Raw genomic sequence first — 18,073 nt, 5'->3', positions numbered from 1 at the left:
TGGGGGGCATCATACTGTGAGGGGAATGTACTGTGGGGACATCATACTGTGTGTGGGGTGAATGTACTGTGAGGGGAATGTACTGTGGGGACATCATACTGTGTGTGGGGGGAATGTACTATGGGGGGCATCATACTGTGAGGGGAATGTACTGTGGGGACATCCTACGGTGTGTGGGGTGAATGTACTGTGGGGGGCATCATACTGTGGGGGGCATCATACTGTGAGGGGAATGTACTGTGGGGACATCATACTGTGTGTGGGGTGAATGTACTGTGAGGGGAATGTACTGTGGAGACATCATACTGTGTGTGGGGGGCATCATACTGTGAGGGGCATCATACTGTGAGGGGAATGTACTGTGGGGACATCATACTGTGAGGGGAATGAGGGCATCCTACTGTGTGTGGGGGGAATGTACCGTGGGGTCATCATACTGTGAGGGGAATGTACTGTGGCGACATCATACTGTGAGGGGAATGTACTTTGGGGGCATCATACTGTGGGGGGCATCATACTGTGAGGGGCATCATACTGTGAGGGGAATGTACTGTGGGGACATCATACTGTGAGGGGAATGAGGGCATCCTACTGTGTGTGGGGGGGAATGTACTGTGGGGACATCATACTGTGAGGGGAATGTACTATGAGGGCATCCTACTGTGTGGGGGGGGGGAATGTACCGTGGGGTCATCATACTGTGTGTGGGGACATCATGTTGGGTTGGGTATTTTCTTATGTGGGAACTCTCACACACATCCCTGTTTCCAGTTGGGAAATGCATTTGTAAATCTGCACCAATGTTTCTTATGTTTATCTGTTTCTGGGAAAGTTGGGTGAAAACAATATGGCTGCAATTACGGCAGAATTATTCTACTTTTCCAGGCTCCTACTGATTTCTCTGGTCATTAATGCAGGCTGCAGTGATAATGCCAATCTGGAAAAACTGACTGATGCCCACCCCCCCTATTTTTTAGAATCTCCTAGTGCCTTGTATATTGTCACTCTGTATATACATCTCCCGGCTGCTTTACTACTGCAGGCACCAGTGCTGGCTGATTCCTTGCTACTCCATAGGAAGGTGCATCCTTTCCTCTTTTTGCAGAAGCCTTGCTGTACATTAAGGTGGCACGGCGGGGAAGTATCGGGCAGCGGGTTATTATTTTGTCTCTGCTCATCTAGGCGTGATGCCGGGGAATCCTATGAGAATATAATCTGCCTGTTGAGATTTCCCTGTTTGCTGCCTGTGATTCCCCCTCTCTCTCTGCGCGGTGTAGTACGTCCTTCCCATTCCAGCTCGCTCCAGCAGTAACATGTTGTGAATTCATTTGCTGAAAGACACCGGCCTGGCTGCAATCGCTGTGCCCCGCTGGCGACCACGGAGGGAGACATGACCAGGAGTTGTAGATGAAGCAGCCAGTTCCGAGCTCGGCACAACGGTGAGTCAGTATTTATTAAGGTGCATATTTATCTGCATCTCCGGACCTAATGGTACACACCGCTCCCTATAGACATCACACGCCTTATCCATATCTCACCGCCGCTGCCATCCAAGCCTTATTGTTAATTATTCAAAATGGAAATGTGATACATTTCCAAGCTTGGGGGGTCCCATAGGACTGAGCCTCACGGAAACCTTACATCGAAGGAACAACCTTTTCTTGCCCTTTTCTCACACACCTTGCTATAGTAGCCTCATCCCCCTAAGTGGACACAAGAGACCACTTGCAACCCAAGTGATTGCATGCAGGAGACGATGGGAGTGTTGCCTGTCACCACCACCACCACCATGATCGGGTTTGTAAATCATAGTGTGCATGAATTCTCTCCTGTTTTTCCAATATTGCTGTTGCTTTTGTAGGAGTTCTACCAGGAACTTGAGGTGCACCTAAGATTAAACGAGTAGGAAAATGGCGTCAACCTGGCACCCCGACTCCTATCCTTGTGGCATTCGTAAAAACTCTAAATGGGTTCACGAAGAGTTAATCAGATTTCGATTTAGCGCCTCGGAGTATGAACCCCAACTTGGTGCACGATGTAATGGACCTAACTTTAGGGCTCAGATTTGTGATTATGGGGCCAATGATTTAATATGTCCTCCGAAAAAAAATGTTGGGGTTCCTTGGGCATCTTCATACCTAAACTTATTAGATATAGGTTCATTGGTCATCAAAGTTAAGTGGTAGCCCAGAAAAAAAGTTGGGGATCCCTGGTTTAAAGTGGAATGGTCATAAAGACACAACAGTCAATTATGAAACGCCATCCTATGACTTGACAACTCCTGAGGCTGCAGTTCATCCTTGGTCCAAAGATTCGGGAGCCCATAGAAATTTGTAAGTGTCGTACTGATGCCAACCAGCTAAGACGTTGGTTATTTGCAGGAGCAAAGGAATAACCTAAGATGTTGGTTATCTGCATATCTTGGGCCAATATTGATTGCAGCAGCTCTCAAGTTTATGAAGTTGTCCGCCCCCTTGATATATTGGATCAAGAACATTATAAGGAATGGTTTTATGGGACACCGATATTAGAGCGTGAGCCATAAATATAGGGAGATGGATGAATATGGAGGAACAGGTGGTCGTCGCGGGTTCATCCTAATCTATGATACATATGATATACTAGTTTTTACAATTATTGTAAGTGCAGCATAAAACTCGGGCAATTTCTTAGAGTAAACATAAATTCTATCTTTTCCATTTTATAGGAGTAAACGTATCGAGAAATAATTCTCTGACAGGTTGTGATTGTCAGAAAATCATACAACAGCCATGATGTCATATGTTCATGACATCATGGATATTTCCAGATCATTTCCAAATCTTTCCATCACATTCAGGAACAGTTTATTCATCTCATTGTTGCACCAATGAAAACGTCTGATTTAGGTTCTCTATAAGTTCTTCAGCTCCATTATCCAATAGATTGTGGGAGTTCAAACTTTTAGCAGTCGGGGGGGGGGGGGGCAGATATTATCATGGTCTTTATTTTAAAAAGAACAGAACAGGATTAAGAAAAAAATATCACTTTCACTTTTTGAGTAGTTATGGATTTTTAACGGCAGTCTGCAACCCTATTCTTGTCAAAACAACCCAACCCTGACCGAACCTTGATCGTTCACATAAGTCAGTATGGTGAGTCAGGATTTGGCAGGAGCCGGCAGAGTTCCTATATAAAACGGGTGGCATTCATTTTATGGCCACATTGATAGGACCTCCTATAGTTTTTTTTTACTCTATAGTGATCACAATTATCATTAAACCCCATGGTGATCTTTGAGACTATCAAACCCTATGATGATCCTTGTGACAGCTGAATCCCATATGGATCCTAGTGAGTATTGACTACAGAACCCTATGATGATCTTAGTAACCATTGGACCCTGAATACTCCAAACCCTACAGTGATGTTGCGCACCATTGAACTTTATGGTGATCCTAGTGACCATTGAACCCTATGGTAATTTTAGTAACCATTGAACCCTATGGTGAATCTAGTGACAATTGAACTCTATGGTGATCCCAGTGGCCACTGAACCCTAGGGTGATCCTAGTGAACATTGAACCCTAGGGTGATCCTAGTGGCCATTGGACCCTATGGTGATCCTAGTGGTCATTGAACTCTATGTTGATTTTAGTGACTATTGAACCCTATGGTGATCCTAGTGGTCACTAAACCCTATGGTAATCTTAGTGAACATTGAACCCTATGCTGATCCTAGTGGCCATTGAACCCTATGGTAATCTTAGTGGCCATTGAACCCTATGGTGATCCTAGTGGTCATTGAACTCTATGGGGATTTGATTGACTACTAAACCCTATGGTGATCCTAGTGGTCATTGAACTCTATGGGGATTTGAATGACTATTGAACCCTATGGTGATCCTAGTGGTCATTGAACTCTATGGGGATTTGAATGACTATTGAACCCTATGGTGATCTTAGTGGCCATTGATTCCAATGGTGATTATAGTAACCATTGAACCCTATGGTGACTCTAGTGGCCATTGAACTCTATGGTAATCTTAGTGGCCATTGAACCCTATGCTGATCCTAGTGAACATTGAACCGTATGGTGATACCTACTGGCCATTGACCCCTATGGTGATCCTTATAATCATTGAACCCTATGGTAAGCCTAACAACCATTTCAGTGGTGATCCTAGTGGCCATTAAACCCTATGGTGATTCTAAAAATGGAAAAAAATAGGGTGAATATCTGCATATTGCCCCCGATGCTGAGAAAGGAGGCAACTCCTATAATAAATATGAGCCAAATATTTCAATAAGACAAACCCCAGGTTGGATTTATGGAAAACTCCCACATAGAATTGTGACTGTTCATAGCGAGGAGTTAAGTTTTATATCCTAAAAAATCTAAAAAAAAAAAACATAGAAAATATCATAGAAAATATACTCCAAAGCTGCATAAAGGTAGAGCTGTCCCTTCAACATTTAGAATTAAATGGTTTGCATCGGATTAGAAAAAAAGGGCTGCTTTCTTCCAAAAAGAGCGCCACACCTGTCTACAGTCTGTGCCTGGTATTGCAGCTGATCCCTGTTCACTTCTAACTGAGCTGCAGTCCCCATTGCAAACCCACAAACCGTTTTTAGAGGATGTGTTTCTAATCCAGTACAACCTTAAATCTCCTGACTTAAATGACACACATCCATCCGTATTGATCGACTGGGTTCATGACAGATCATCAGATCCAACTGAAAGCGATGTCATTAAGAAATGTGAAATTTTAAGATTGTGTCACTAATGTAATAAAAGGGTGCGGAACAGGGGGCGCCATGTGCGCCGGCAGCGACCTCGGGCTATAAGAAATAATTAAGAATTCATTATAAGTAAAGATGGAATTTAATTACGCTCATGGATTTCCTTCAGGGGCAGTGACCAAAATAATCTGTGTCAACAGGACGTGCTGGGTCTGCCTCCCTGTTATGTGCGGTCGCCCTGGCTTGAAGGGAAAAGGAAATGTTGCATTCACATGGAATAATAGATACAGTGTAACAAATCTACAGCTACAGTCTCTCTTTTCACATCTTCCTTACACCATAAGTAATTCTGCATCTTACATTATCACCTTGTTCACAGAAACTGTATATAATATATAATGGGGGAGAGGTATAGGCAAGAAAGCTATTAAAGGGGATGTGTCATTAGAACATAACCTATTGGTTTAAATTACATTTTTGTGTTGCATGTATTTTTTATTTTTATTTTGGCACTGTTTGTTTTTTAAAGAACACGATCTTTATTAAAAAAAAACAAAATTAGTAATTTTGCAATTTTCATACTGGTCACTGGGGATATTTTACACTCCTACATCCTCGTTCTCATAGACAGGATTATAATTACTGATAACACAAGATCCACCAAGCAGAATAGGTGACGTTACAGCTCACCTCCTCCTCCTTCTGTACAATGACTGATAACACCTCTATATACAGTAGATAACACAGGATTCACCATTCACAATAGGTGATGTCTCAGCTCACCTCCTACTCCTGTACAATGATTGATAACACCACTATATACAGTAGATAACACAGGATCCACCATTCACAATAGGTAATGTCACAGCTCACCTCCTCCTCCTCCTGTACAATGACTGATAACACCTCTATATACAGTAGATAACACAGGATCCACCATTCACAATAGGTGTTGTCACAGCTAACCTCCTCCTGTACAATGACTGATAATACCTCTACATACAGTAGATAACACAGGATCCACCATTCACAATAGGTGATATCACAGCTCACCTCCTACTCCTGTACAATGATTGATAACACCACTATATACAGTAGATAACACAGGATCCACCATTCACAATAGGTGATGTCACAGCTCACTTCCACCTCCTGTACAATGACTGATAACACCTCTATATACAGTAGATAACACAGGATCCACCATTCACAATAGGTGATGTCGCAGCCCACCTCCTCCTGTACAATGACTGATAACACCTCTATATACAGTAGATAACATAGGATCCTCCATTTGTAGCACCCTGAGGATTCGGCTGCTACAGGGGTATTGCACCTCAACCCAGAGGTGTGATATTCCACTCCCGGGTAGGGAAGGAGTGTGGAACTGAGCTCAGATAGACTGCATGCACTACATACATCCCATTCCAGAGGAGCAGGCCGACGGTACTCCCACTTGGAAATGTGCAGGTACAACCGAGCCTGTTCCTGGCTGGAGTGGGAGGGGGGTGGTACATCCCATGTAGTGTAGGGGCAGATAGGGGGAGCAGTCTGGGTAGTGATAGGAGCTCATTGGGTTCTGGTCACCTGAGCTCACACATAGAGGGATATATAAGGAGGGCACCAACTTAGATCAGGGTCAGACGCTGAGAACAAGTCAGTTGGAGAGGAGAGAGAAGGAAACAGCAGCCCTGGAGAGAGAGAGAGTGGAGCAGAGAAAGACCCAGAGGGGGAAGACTGAAGGGACCCAAGAACCCAAATTAGAGCACCGGGTGAGGAGTCAGCAAGAGGGTACCGGAACCCAAGCTGGTGGGGGCAAAGACATTCCCCAGCCAGAGACCGGAGACCGTGGGCAGTGTCTGTCGCGGTCACCCACCACATTCACCCCGAAGGCACACCACATGAAGGGTCAGGGAACCCAGGGCCAAGGGTGTCCCAAAAGAAGGCCCGAGGGAGCTGGACCTAGGTGAATCACTGGTGGGGACGGCTGAAGAAAGGACAGAGGGAGAGCTCAGGGCCACGCTCTGGACTTGTTTGGGGGTTGGCTGGATCCAGGACCTGGTGGACGCAGCACGGCTCGGGTGGTCACTAGCAGCTGGAGTGACCAGTACAACATCTGCAGTAAGTAAACACCCTTAACTGCAATACCCGACTCTGTCTTCACTGCCGTCTGCACTACACCACCACAACCCCCATCCTCTGCGCCTGTCCCCTCTGAGGCTATACCCCTCCCGTTGGGGGTTATCCCACCAAGCTGCGCACCCACCATCAGCCTCAGCGGACCCTGCTGCAGCGGCGGCCACAGTGACCGCATCACAACGGGTGGCGTAGTCGACACAAAAGAACTTTAGTAACATCTGTAAAGCTGCCACATAACACTTAGCTTGACGCCCTGGGCACGGGACCGGGTCACAGCCGCTCGGAGACTACAACCCCCCCCCCATCTGATCCGGTGCCGGGTATTCCCCTCAAAAAGGAATATGTCCCAGGGGGCGCGTCACATTCACAATAGGGAATGTCACTGCTGACCCTGATCCCCCTCCTCCCTTTACAGTGACAATTGCTCACGCTCATTAGATGCCTCAATACAAAAGATAGGGTATATCCTTTGCTGCTAATGTACATGTAAATTTCCTGAAATGGGAAGTTGGAGTATAAAAAGGCTCCAGTGGCCGGTGTGAGACTTGCATGATTATTTTTTTTTTATTATTATTATTTTTAATACAGATTGTGGTATGGGGAAAATAACATTGCTTAAATCAGTTTTTTTGAGTTAAATGTGACTTTTGGGCAATTAGTAATTTTCTTATGACACATTCCCTTTAAGTACTTGGGATTTTCTTCCTGCCCCTTTTCAGCTTGTGCTGTGTATGCCAGGAGAAGCCCCAGCAGTCATCGTCTTATCAGAGGACGGGATTAATATGAAATGTGACACTTTTATTATATAGCTGGAGGCTGATAAAGCAGGATCACAGCCCTGACTATTGAGGATGATGACGGCTCCTCCTTCATCCCTCTCACTGCACAGGTTACACTGCACGCTCATTATATTTCTTATTACTATTTCTTCAGCTACTGTTCAAGCATCTCCGGCAATATGTCTGCCATTAAAATCATATAAAGAAAATGTAAGGAAAACATCATCAAAAGATGACAGATGTGCATGTATTTTTATCCACTTGGAGATGGAGATACAGTTAGGTCCATATGTATTTGGACAGAGACAACATTTTTCTAATTTTGGTTCTAGACATTACCACAATGAATTTTAAACAAAACAATTCAGATGCAGTTTAAGTTCAGACTTTCAGCTTTCATTTGAGGGTATCCACATTAAAATTGGATGAAGGGTTTAGGAGTTTCAGCTCCTTAACATGTGCCACCCTGTTTTTAAAGGGACCAAAAGTAATTGGACAGATTAAATAATTGTAAATAAAATGTTCATTTCTAGTACTTGGTTGAAAACCCTTTGTTGGCAATGACTGCCTGAAGTCTTGAACTCATGGACATCACCAGACGCTGTGTTTCCTCCTTTTTGATGCTCTGCCAGGCCTTCATTGCGGTGGTTTTCAGTTGCTGTTTGTTTGTGGGCCTTTCTTTCTGAAGTTTAGTCTTTAACAAGTGAAATGCATGCTCAATTGGGTTGAGATCAGGTGACTGACTTGGCCATTCAAGAATATTCCACTTCTTTGCTTTAATAAACTCCTGGGTTGCTTTGGCTTTATGTTTTGGGTCATTGTCCATCTGTAGTATGAAACGACGACCAATCAGTTTGGCTGCATTTGGCTGGATCTGAGCACACAGTATGGCTCTGAATACATCAGAATTCATTCAGCTGCTTCTGTCCTGTGTCACATCATCAATAAACACTAGTGACCCAGTGCCACTGGCAGCCATGCATGCCCAAGCCATCACACTGCCTCCGCTGTGTTTTCCAGATGATGTGGTATGCTTTGGATCATGAGTAGTGTTGAGCATTCCGATACAGCGAATATCGGTCGATACCCGATATTTCAGTATCGGAGTTCCGATACTGAGTTCCGATACTTTTACAATATCGAATACCGGAATCGGAAGTTCACATAATGCCTGCTCTCTGCAGTGTCTCTGAAGGATGACAAGCTGGATGGCAGCGCTCAGCTGCGATCCAGCCTGTCATCAGAATGCCATCCCAGCGTGGGAGAATTCTCCTGCTCAAGCGCTGACATTACATTATCTCCCTTACATTACAATTAAATGGAATAGCAGGAATTAATATTTTTTTAAGACGTTAATGCCACAGCCATGGTGATTGTGGCATTACAGTGGTTGCCCAAATCGATGGGAACAGTGCTCACAGTGAAACATGAAAAGCCGGCAATTCAGCAGCGGCATATGACTCACCCCCTGGGCCGTGGGGCACTCGGATCCGGGCAGTAGGGGAACGATGGGAGTAGTAGTGGCAACCCGGTTCCGTGGCTCAGGGTGGTCAGGCCAGTGGTAGTCCGTTATGTGCTGATGTTTATGTCCGACTACGCCACCCGTGGATTGCGGTTATTAGGAACCGCCGCTGCAAGGCAGTCCGCTGGGGCCGATGACGTGTGCAGCTGGGATGGTGTGACTCCCCATGGGAAGAGTGCGGCCCCAGGGCAGTGTAGTGGATGGTGGGAGTGATGGTGGTGAGAGTCCCAGTGCCGGTAGTGCTGGAGGCGCGAAGGAGCACACAGACAACAAGTTACAGTCCAGGGTCTTTACTCACAGTTCATTTGTTCCGGGTCACCTCTGTCAGCAGTGACCGCCCGAGCCGCGCTGCGTCCACCAGGTGTGGGGCTCGGTCAACTCCCAGGCAGTTCAGGAGCATGGCACAGGACCCCCTTTAATCCTTTCTCTGGCCTGTCTCACCAGTGACCCACTTTTGTCCAGCTGCCGCGGACTTGTGCGGTTAAACGTGGGCCCCGTCCTCCGCTGTCCTATATGGTGCCTTCCTAGCAGGTTTGATGAGGTGTCGCACCAATAGATGATCACGACGACCGGTCTTTGGCTGAGGGTTGTTTCTCCTCCACCAACTTGGGATCCGGTACCCTTAATCTGCCTGACCCTGCACCCTGGATTCTCGTGGGTTCTTAGGGTCCCTTCCACCTTCTTGTTCCTGAGCCCTTCTGTTTCTCTGTCTCTCCTTCTCCTTCTTTCCTGTTCTGTTCCTTTCTCTTGGAGCTGAGATGAGCCAAAATCTCAGCTCCCCTTCACCTCCTCCTCGGCCTCTCACTAGGCCCTTCTGGAGTAGAGCTCCTACAGAGCCTCTACTCCCTGTCTTCTCCTCTGGCTGTTCGGGTGCTCTGAAGAAAAGAGTAATCTCAATTGCAAAAAGAACTTCGGCACTCCATACATGAAAATATAAGAAATATTGTATCTAGACTAATGTCACTTTGAAAAATGAAGGTTTTTTGCGCATAATTTGGCCAATTTATGTGTGCCCATCAACCACGACAAGGTCACCTTCGTATGATGGGAAACTACGCTACGCTACCACTGGATATGCCACTCTTGGGCTGTAAGCCTGTATGGACAATATGTCTTTGCTTGGGCTTTTAACCTACAATGTATGGGCTGGTAGAGCTAGTTAAAACCACCTGTGACTGAATGGGAGGGACACATGGTCAGAAAAAAGGCTGTCAAACTTCTAATAGTGTGAACACGTACCTGCTGCAATGCTCCAGGAGCGGGATCCCAAAAATGATTAATAGAAAAAAGAGAGGGGTCGCTCACTGGTCTATTCGGGTGCTCTGAAGAAAAGAGTAATCTCAATTGCAAAAAGAACTTCGGCACTCCATACATGAAAATATAAGAAATATTGTATCTAGACTAATGTCACTTTGAAAAATGAAGGTTTTTTGCGCATAATTTGGCCAATTTATGTGTGCCCATCAACCACGACAAGGTCACCTTCGTATGATGGGAAACTACGCTACGCTACCACTGGATATGCCACTCTTGGGCTGTAAGCCTGTATGGACAATATGTCTCTGCTTGGGCTTTTAACCTACAATGTATGGGCTGGTAGAGCTAGTTAAAACCACCTGTGACTGAATGGGAGGGACACATGGTCAGAAAAATGGCTGTCAAACTTCTAATAGTGTGAACACGTACCTGCTGCAATGCTCCAGGAGCGGGATCCCAAAAATGATTAATAGAAAAAAGAGAGGGGTCGCTCACTGGTCTATTCGGGTGCTCTCAAGAAAAGAGTAATCTCAATTGCAAAAAGAACTTCGGCACTCCATACATGAAAATATAAGAAATATTGTATCTAGACTAATGTCACTTTGAAAAATGAAGGTTTTTTGCGCATAATTTGGCCAATTTATGTGTGCCCATCAACCACGACAAGGTCACCTTCGTATGATGGGAAACTACGCTACGCTACCACTGGATATGCCACTCTTGGGCTGTAAGCCTGTATGGACAATATGTCTTTGCTTGGGCTTTTAACCTACAATGTATGGGCTGGTAGAGCTAGTTAAAACCACCTGTGACTGAATGGGAGGGACACATGGTCAGAAAAAAGGCTGTCAAACTTCTAATAGTGTGAACACGTACCTGCTGCAATGCTCCAGGAGCGGGATCCCAAAAATGATTAATAGAAATTAGAGAGGGGTCGCTCACTGGTCTATTCGGGTGCTCTGAAGAAAAGAGTAATCTCAATTGCAAAAAGAACTTCGGCACTCCATACATGAAAATATAAGAAATATTGTATCTAGACTAATGTCACTTTGAAAAATGAAGGTTTTTTGCGCATAATTTGGCCAATTTATGTGTGCCCATCAACCACGACAAGGTCACCTTCGTATGATGGGAAACTACGCTACAGCCCAAGAGTGGCATATCCAGTGGTAGCGTAGCGTAGTTTCCCATCATACGAAGGTGACCTTGTCGTGGTTGATGGGCACACATAAATTGGCCAAATTATGCGCAAAAAAACTTCATTTTTCAAAGTGACATTAGTCTAGATACAATATTTCTTATATTTTCATGTATGGAGTGCCGAAGTTCTTTTTGCAATTCTCCTCTGGCTGCACTGACCCAGAACTAAGATGGTGCCCACCTTTTATACTTCCCTCTAGCCATGAGCCCAGGTGACCAGCAACCAATGGGCTCCTACCTACGCTCAGGAACCAACCCCTATCTGCCCCTACAGCACTGGGTGTTCCACCCCCCTCCCCACTCCAGGCAGGGACATAGTCGGTCGTGCCTGCACTTCTGTCTAGTGGGAGCACCGTTGAGCTGTCCCTCGGAAATGGGGTGTGTGTGCTGTATGCAGCTAACTGAGCCCTGGTCCATACTCCATCCTTACCTGGGAGTGGAATATCACACCTCTGGTCTGAGGTGCAATACCCCTGTAGCGGCCGAACCCTCGGGGCGCTACATTCCCCCCTGGTAAAGCACAGCACGTCCTCGGGCTGGAAAAGAGCAAAAACAGATAATTACAGGACATGCAAAAACTTTTTCAATAACTTTTCACATCAGAAAACAGGCAACATGGTTCAATTCCCTTTATGGGAAACGCTTTTCTTCTCTTGCCACTATTATAAAACACTTTGCTAATGCCTCTGGAACTCTTTTGTCATATAAAACATCTTGTAAAACATTTGCATTATCACCTAGCAGCATATAAAACTTTCTCATGTAACACATTTTTAAGTAAAGCACATTCTTGGATTCTTGGATCCTGGCCGCGGTGCAACTTGCGACCAGGTAAAGGTGCAACAGTCCAGTAAATCTTGAGGTAGACGTTGCGGTTTTTTGTATAAAACCAGTAGGGGGCGCTTTAGGAAGCGCAACTATATACAAGGGGTTGACCGCTCTCAGTCCTCGGCCAGTTTTGGGAAGGGAATGGCTGCTCACAGTCCTCAGCCTGGTAGGGGATGAGGGGCACACAGGTAACAGTTCAATCTTTGTCCCAACGGGGACCACACTTTCAAGACGGGAACAGTCCCAAAAACAGTTCTGATACCCTGCCGGGTAACTATGTACACAGGTACTTTGCTACTTACTAGTAGCGGTGTCCTCTATATGCTCCTTCTTCCTCATCATATGGTTCTTCAGACCCGTCCGGGTCCTCTTCGCTCTCCTCTTAGCCGCGGTGTTGTAGTTCCTCCTCGGTGAGCCGATGGACATGTAGGGCGTATGGTCCTTTTGCACCTACGTGGCGGGTAAAGGCGACCACATCACCAGGGTACAGGTCACGGCCACGATGTCCCTCCAGTAGATGACTCTCCACGTCCCTGCGGGTCACAAAGACGTCGCCTGCGGTTTCTGGGCCCCTGATGAAGCCCCAGCCGTTCTCCATGTGGAACTTGACTATGGTCCCTGTGATTCGGGGACCACGGGCTGCTTGGGGGTCTTGGCGGGCCTTGCGCTTTTGTTCAGCACTCTGGGCTTGGAGCCGTTCCTCCCTGACGCGCCTCTCTCGTCGCTCCCGCTCAAAGGTCGCCAGTTGCTGGTGACAGGCCTCCAGACGACGGACCGCGTCTGCCCGGGTCTCTTGAGAGAACCCCATCAAGTTCTCGCCGGTGGAGTCCCACGCAAATTGGACGTCCTCTAGTGGGGGTAGGGTGACCTCGACGGGTTCAGGAGCCGGTATCAGAGGCTCTCGCGGGGGCTGGGCCTTCCATGGCTGATTGCCGGTCACTTCAGCCGGCCACTCCAGCGGCAGTCCATCCGGACCGGTGTGATGTGCCAATAGGTCCACGCCCAGCGATGGTATAGTGGGGGGACCTAATCTGGGAGCAGCGCCCGGGGGCACTCGGCCTTGCGACCAGGCCGGGGGTCTTGTGGCTGCGCTAGGTGGCAGTCCCATCCGAGACAGGGGCCCAGGCTTAGCGATGGTGCCCGGGTCATCCAGGCCTTGCGACCGGGCCGATGATGCTTCCTGCTTTACGGCGCCCGGGGTCAAGGGGCGTGGCGCTGGGCGGGGCGTGGCCGCGGCGCTCGCCGCTTGAGGCCTAGCCGGGAGCAGTGGCGGCGCGGCAACAGGTGCGGTGAGTGGGGCTTCTGGTGCTACGACGGGAGGCTGGGGCAGGCTTGCGGGTGCTGGGCTTGGGGTGGTGACGTCCCCTTCACTTGCCTCAGTCCTCGTGGCTCCCTCCGCGGCGTCGCCTCCGGTCCTCTCTCCTCTTGCGCCGTCCTCAGAGGCAGGCAAACCCCGGGGTGCGGCTGAGGCCTGTCGCTGGTGGGTCTCGGCCTGCCGGGCCAGATCCTCTCTCCACTCGGTGAGTGCACTCCGCTGCGCCCGGACCATCCTCCGCTCCAGGTCCTCCAGTGCAGCTTGCGCACGCTCCGGATCCCTGGGGAGCTGCGCCAGGACTTCTGCTAGGCTGCAGAGCGGTTCGGCCTGCAGCAGCCTTCGGGCCAGGAGGCTGGTGCTGTTCAGGGCGTCCATTCCCGGGTGCGGTCTGTCTGGACTGATCCAGACCACCCCCTGCCCCGCAGTTTTCTTTCCTATCCGCCCCCATGGGGGGTGGTCCTGGGGCATTCTGCTGACAATCACTCTCAGGGGCAGCCCCCCCACGTTGACGGACATTTCCACAGCAGTACTCATGGTTGTTGGGGGCGGGCTTCCTCTTTGGCACCATTCTGGGACCCGGCCCACGATGGGAGGCGGCCTCCTGTGGTCTTTTGGCGCGCACATTATGGCGCTCGTTCTTCTAGGGCGGGCGCCATTTTTAGTACAACAAAACAGTCTCTTTTCAGGCGCGCAGTACCCGTGGTTAGCGGGCACGAAATCCTGCCGACTACGCCAAAGCTGACTCGCCCCCTGGGCCGTGGGGCACTCGGATCCGGGCAGTAGGGGAACGATGGGAGTAGTAGTGGCAACCCGGTTCCGTGGCTCAGGGTGGTCAGGCCAGTGGTAGTCCGTTATGTGCTGATGTTTATGTCCGACTACGCCACCCGTGGATTGCGGTTATTAGGAACCGCCGCTGCAAGGCAGTCCGCTGGGGCCGATGACGTGTGCAGCTGGGATGGTGTGACTCCCCACGGGAAGAGTGCGGCCCCAGGGCAGTGTAGTGGATGGTGGGAGTGATGGTGGTGAGAGTCCCAGTACCGGTAGTGCTGGAGGCGCGAAGGAGCACACAGACAACAAGTTACAGTCCAGGGTCTTTACTCACAGTTCATTTGTTCCGGGTCACTTCTGTCAGCAGTGACCGCCCGAGCCGCGCTGCGTCCACCAGGTGTGGGGCTCGGTCAACTCCCAGGCAGTTCAGGAGCATGGCACAGGACCCCCTTTAATCCTTTCTCTGGCCTGTCTCACCAGTGACCCACTTTTGTCCAGCTGCCGCGGACTTGTGCGGTTAAACGTGGGCCCCGTCCTCCGCTGTCCTATATGGTGCCTTCCTAGCAGGTTTGATGAGGTGTCGCACCAATAGATGATCACGACGACCGGTCTTTGGCTGAGGGTTGTTTCTCCTCCACCAACTTGGGATCCGGTACCCTTAATCTGCCTGACCCTGCACCCTGGATTCTCGTGGGTTCTTAGGGTCCCTTCCACCTTCTTGTTCCTGAGCCCTTCTGTTTCTCTGTCTCTCCTTCTCCTTCTTTCCTGTTCTGTTCCTTTCTCTTGGAGCTGAGATGAGCCAAAATCTCAGCTCCCCTTCACCTCCTCCTCGGCCTCTCACTAGGCCCTTCTGGAGTAGAGCTCCTACAGAGCCTCTACTCTCTGTCTTCTCCTCTGGCTGAACTGACCCAGAACTAAGATGGTGCCCACCTTTTATACCTCCCTCTAGCCATGAGCCCAGGTGACCAGCAACCAATGGGCTCCTACCTACGCTCAGGAACCAACCCCTATCTGCCCCTACAGCACTGGGTGTTCCACCCCCCTCCCCACTCCAGGCAGGGACATAGTCAGTCGTGCCTGCACTTCTGTCTAGTGGGAGCACCGTTGAGCTGTCCCTCGGAAATGGGGTGTGTGTGCTGTATGCAGCTCACTGAGCCCTGGTCCATACTCCATCCTTACCTGGGAGTAGAATATCACACCTCTGGTCTGAGGTGCAATACCCCTGTAGCGACCGAACCCTCGGGGCGCTACACATACACCGGTACCCGACAATTTAGAACAGAAAGAATAGAGCTTCACACATAGATTAGATAGATAGAAACATGTCAGTCACATATATAAGAAGTACAGTGATAGTGTTGGTTACTGTACTTGTCATTTAATGTTAAAATAAAGGATTTATTAAAAAAAAAATTGGCGTGGGGTTCCCCATAATTTTAGTCTCTAGCGGAGGTTAAGCAGACGGCTGGGGCAGATGTTTGAAGCCTGGGAAGGGGATAATACCCACGGAGCTTCCCAGGCTACTAATATCAGCCCCCAACTGAATACCTAGCCTTTACTAGCTATTCAAATGGGGGACCCCCAAAAAGATGACGTGGGGTCCTCCCTATTTTAATAGCTAGCAAAGGCTAGGCAGACAGCTGGGGGCTGATATTAATAGCCCAGGAAGGGTGCCATGAATATTGGCCCCCTCCCAGGCTAGAAACACCAGCCGTCAGCCGCCCCAGAAATGGCGCATCCATAGGATGCGCCAATTCTGGCACTTAGCCTCGCTCTTCCCACTGCCCTGTAGCCTTGGCAGTGGGGTAATAGGGCTGGGGTTGATGTCAGCTTATAATGCCAGCTGACATCAAGCCCAGGTTAGTAATGGGGAGGCATCTATAAGACACCCCCATTACTAACCCCATAGTCAAAGTTAAAAAAAAACACAAACACCCAGAATAAAGTCCTTTAATTTAAATAAACACACAATTCTTTATTGTTCTAAATTAAACCATACTTACCGTCACGCCCATTCCAGCTGAAGCCAACGATCTCCTGCAATAAAAGAAAAATAATAAAGCAACCTCATCCTTACCTTTCCATTGTTCCCAGGATGGCTCCAGCTCTGCTACATTCACATGACAGGCTGGATCACAGCAGAAAGCTGCCATCCAGCCTGTCATGCCGCAGGCAGACACTGAGAAGCGCCGGCTTGCTTGCGCTCCTCAGTGTCAGGCTGTGATGGCATCCAGATGAGCCGACAATGAACTCAGCTCACCTCATGCACGTCACTGACAGCGTGGGAGAATTCTCCTGTGCATGCGGTGAGCGTGAGAGACTCGGCTCATCTGGATGCCGTCACAGCCTGACACTGAGGAGCGCAAGCATGCCTGCGCCTCTCAGTGTCTGCCTGCGGCATGACAGGCTGGATGGCAGCTTTCTGCTGCGATCCAGCCTGTCATCTCGATGTAGCAGAGCTGGAGCTGTCCTGGGAACCATCGAAAGGTAAGGATGATGTTGGTTTATTATTTTTCTCTTATTGCAGGAGATCGTTGGCTTCAGCTGGAATGGGCGTGATGGTAGGTATGGTTTAATTTAGAACAATAAGGAATTATTTATTTATATTTATAGGAATTGTTTATTTCAATTAAAGGACTTTATTCTGGGTGTTGTGTTTTTTTTAAATACTTTACTAGAAATTAATGGCGGTCATGTCTAATATTGGCGTGACCCCATGAATTTCGGGCTTAGGGCCAGCTGATAATACCAAGCTGGCCCTAACCCCTTTATTACCCAGTTTGCCACCGCACCAGGGCCCTGGATGAGTTGGGTACAGCGCCAGAAGATGGCGCTTCTATGAACGCGCCATTTTCCGGGGTGGCTGCGGACTGCACTTTACAGTGGGGGGGGGGGGGGGGGCAGAAAGCTTGGGCCTCCCTGCACTGCAGATTCCAGCCCCCAGCTGCCTAGTTGTACCTGGCTGGACACAAAAATAAGGCGAAGGTCCACATATTATTATTTTTTTTTATTATTTCATGAAATTCATGAAATAATTAAGAAAAAAAGGGCTTCCCTATATTGTTGTGTCCAACCAGGTACAAATAGGCAGCTGGTGGTTGGGGGCAGCCCGTTCCTGCCTGCTGTACCTGGCTGGACACAAATATAGTGCGAAGCGCCACGTCAATTTTTTTTAAATTTCAGCTGGAATGGGCATGATGGTAAGTATGGTTTAATTTAGAACAATAAAGAATTGTGTGTTTATTTCAATTAAAGGACTTTATTCTGGGTATTTGTGTTTTTTTTTTAACTTTCATTATGGGGTTAGTAATAGGGGTGTCTTATAGACGCCTCTCCATTACTAACCTGGGCTTGATGTCAGCTTATAATGCCAGCTGACATCAAGCCCAGCCCTATTACCCCACTGCCACCGCTACAGGACAGTGGGAAGAGCGAGGCTAAGTGCCAGAATTGGCGCATCCTATGGATGCGCCATTTCTGGGGCGGCTGACGGCTGGTGTTTCTAGCCTGGGAGGGGGCCAATATTCATGGCACCCTTCCTGG

General features: G+C 48.4%; 1 protein-coding gene across 5 annotated transcripts in view; it reads left to right on the top strand.

Annotated features, from left to right (window-relative positions):
• CDK14 (cyclin dependent kinase 14) overlaps window positions 1-18,073 on the top strand; it is a 628,470-nt gene that overhangs the window by 112,977 nt on the left and 497,420 nt on the right. Inside the window, exon 1 of one of the 5 annotated variants that reach the window (XM_073677400.1) lies at window positions 1,025-1,439. The exons of 3 other annotated variants lie outside the window; for them this stretch is intronic. The gene's annotated coding sequence lies outside the window, so the exon portion shown is untranslated. Of the gene's footprint in view, window positions 1-1,024; window positions 1,440-6,336; window positions 6,844-18,073 lie in introns of those variants that run through there. One more of the 5 variants, XM_073677402.1, reaches the window with a different exon arrangement.

Source organism: Phyllobates terribilis, unplaced genomic scaffold, assembly GCF_046119375.1.
Source record: "Phyllobates terribilis strain yellow unplaced genomic scaffold, ASM4611937v1 Scaffold_4__5_contigs__length_816908805, whole genome shotgun sequence".
In the NCBI taxonomy this organism is placed as follows: domain Eukaryota; kingdom Metazoa; phylum Chordata; class Amphibia; order Anura; family Dendrobatidae; genus Phyllobates; species Phyllobates terribilis.
This window is presented reverse-complemented; position numbering and strand designations above follow the sequence as displayed.